Source organism: Mus musculus, chromosome 19, assembly GCF_000001635.26.
Source record: "Mus musculus strain C57BL/6J chromosome 19, GRCm38.p6 C57BL/6J".
NCBI lineage: Eukaryota > Metazoa > Chordata > Mammalia > Rodentia > Muridae > Mus > Mus musculus.
The window spans coordinates 42,699,513-42,702,529 of NC_000085.6; the positions used below are offsets into that span (position 1 = coordinate 42,699,513).

At 49.1% G+C, this 3,017-nt stretch overlaps 1 non-coding gene across 1 annotated transcript; it reads right to left on the bottom strand.

Moving 5' to 3' along the window:
• Positions 1-264: 264 nt before the first annotated feature.
• On the bottom strand, positions 265-390 carry Gm25216. Its single transcript, XR_003952950.1, has one exon. It is a non-coding gene; the product is annotated as a small nucleolar RNA SNORA17 (small nucleolar RNA).
• Positions 391-3,017: the final 2,627 nt, after the last annotated feature.

Below are 3,017 nucleotides of genomic sequence, written 5' to 3' on the forward strand. Positions count from 1 at the left end.
GTGCCAGACTGGTGGTTATCTCTGTCTCACTCCTCACCTGGCCCACGGGAATGGCCCCTTGAGAGGCTCATCTGTCTCAAGTTCACTCCTACTGGGACCAAGGATCCTAGGTGAGGTTCTTCTAGTCTCTGGCTTGCTCCCCATCCTGGAAACTCTTCCAAGCCCTCTGGCACCAGACTGGTGGCCATGTTAGGCTGGCTCCCTCTCCAGGACCCTGGTGCCAGACTGGTGGCCTCATTGTCTCAGGCTCCCACTTTTTCAGGGAATATTAGGCTACACTAATCCACTCAGAAGTTCATAGGTCAGAACACTGAGTGTAGATGTAGCCTCTTCTCTGCCGTCTACTGGCACACGACAGAGCAGCCACACCTGCAATGCCTCTAGGGCAGGTTAGCTTTTGTTTTTAATTTCGTGTATGTGTATGCCTGCGTGTGGATATATGCAAGTGCCGACAGAGGATGTCAGAGGGATTAGAGCTCTTGAAATGGAGATATACGTGGTGTGAGGTACCTGATCTGGGTGCTGGGAACCAAACCCAGGTTCCCTGGGACTACACTTCGTCCCAGAGCTAGCTGCCTCTTCAGCCCTGGTTGGCTTCTAAGATAAAGGAATCACAGTGTGAAGAAAAGGAGAAGGAGAGAAAAAGGGGAAAATACACAGCCATGTTTTCATTCAACCTGTGTTCTGGAGTGATTTTTCTAACTGGGAGAGAAAGAAATTGTTGAGACGTGACAAAGCTGTGCGATTAGAAAGCTGAGGTCTGGCTGGCCTCACCTTCGCGGGAGGAACTCCCTCAGCAGGAACAGACTACAGCAGACCTGAGTGGCAATGAGTCTGTGCCGTTTATGATTCAGAAAACAGAGTTTCACCGTGGCTACGTGAGCTAAGGGCTGGAGCTTACAACAGCCTTGTTAGAGAAGAGTGCATCTAGAAGCTCACACCGCAAATCTGCAAGTCTGTCTCCAGGAGTTAAATTCCAGTGTTCGGGCTGGTGAGATGGCTCAGTGGGTAAGAGCACCCGACTGCTCTTCTGAAGGTCTGAAGTTCAAATCCCAGCAACCACATGGTGGCTCACAACCATCCGTAATGAGATCTGACTCCCTCTTCTGGAGTGTCTGAAGACAGCTACAGTGTACTTATGTGTAATAAATAAATAAATAAATAAAAAAAATTCCAGTGTTCGCTGTTTGGAAGAACGTGGTGAGATCTGATACAGGAGGGTGCTCCGTTCACCATCCTTTCTGAGTGGGCTGCGTGGAGTTAGTAGGTGAGAGACACAGTACCCACTCTGACATCTCTGTGGTGAATTTCCCCACAAGTGGAAAAGTGTACAGCACAGAGTAGTTGGGGCTGGGATCAGTACAGGTACCCCAAGTGTCCATCTAAGCTTCGTCAGCATCCCTGCCAAGTTGGGAGGAGATGAGACTTACGTCATCGATGTTGCCTACGGTCCTTTTTTCCCACTGTAGGTTCCAGCATTCCCGGGGCTTTGTCTTCTCCACACACGCTCAGAGGTCTGGATGCATCATTCCTTGTTAGCAATGCTCTCCCAACTTTGGTGTACATCCTTCTGTGAGAGTTTCCGGCTCACCCTTCTTGGGTAGCCCCTCCCGACTATCTCAGAGAGAGCGTTCTTGCTCTGTCTTGTTCTTACAAATGTATGCTCTTGTTCCGTGTCAGCACTCGAGGCTTCTTGATTCATTCTGTTCTAATATCACCTACAACCTACTTTTCTGACTAAAGGTTCATTACCAAGAGTCAGGAGGGTCTCCAAGTTCATTGGTGAAACCAGACAAGAGAATGTCCCTTTCTATTGGACACTAACAGACTGAAGGGCCTCCTGATGTCACAGTATACTTGGCTGCTTAACACAGACATCAGTGTGACCTTGGCCTGGGTCCTCTGACACTTGCTACCTATGGGATACAGCCAAGAAACACGCCCATCTTAAGCCTCCATCTTCTGATGTGTGTGTGTGTGTGTGAGAGAGAGAGAGAGAGAGAGAGAGAGAGAGAGAGTGAGAGAGAGAGAGAGAGAGAGAGAGAGAGAGGTATACACCCATGTTGGGGGTTGGTCTTGTATACTGTATACTCAGATGTTGATTTCTTTGCCCAGTCTAGACGTTGGCATTGTCATGATTATTGAACCATCTCCTGTAGGGCTATGTAAGGACTGCTCCCCAGTTATTTCTGATTGGTTAGTTATCTCTGATTGGTTGTGCCCTGGACCAGGATTCAAAGGGGGCTTTTCTGTCTTATCTTTCCTGTGTCATGTAAGTCTGCAGTTATTTTAAGACTAAAAAAAAAAAAATAGACCAGCAAGAAAATAGAGAGAGAGAGACACAGAGAGAGGCAGAGGCAGAGACAGAGAGAGATAGAGACAGAGGCAGAGAAAGACAGAGACGGCAGAGGCAGAGGCAGAGGCAGAGGCAGAGGCAGAGACAGAGGCAGAGGCAGAGACAAAGAGGCCATGCATAGGTCACTAATGTTTGTAGACTTAATTTCCTGTCCCCACCTGATGTGTGGCTCCAGAGCCCTGCTGTAGACCTGCGCTGGGTCACTGTGCCCTTGTCTTTTGATCCTTCCTGCTTCCATGTCAGCTTCTATCCCAGCTGGGCCTGAGATCAGCTTCTAGCAGCACTCTGTGGCAACTGCCGTGGGCAACTTCTCTGATAAAGCCCAGATGACAGAAAAGGTGAGCAGAGTAAGCCCGGAACTGGGTTCATTCACTGTGTGAGCACAATTCTCATGGGTCTGCAGGCTTGGTGCTGGAGGGAGGCTGAGGAGTTGAGGTGTTGCTGCAGCGGGGGAATGGTCCCAGTTTATGAGTTCAAGCCTCGAGACTCTCTCCCAGTGAGGATGAGAAAATTCAGACAGAATGAGCTCCACGGGCTCATGTTCTCAGGACCCCATGCCGGCTTGTAGCATTATTTTTGAATGTTGGACATCACTTACAAACATGGCTGCTTCCGGCTACAAACAATCCTTACCTCCATTGCTATGGATTAAAGGTGTGTG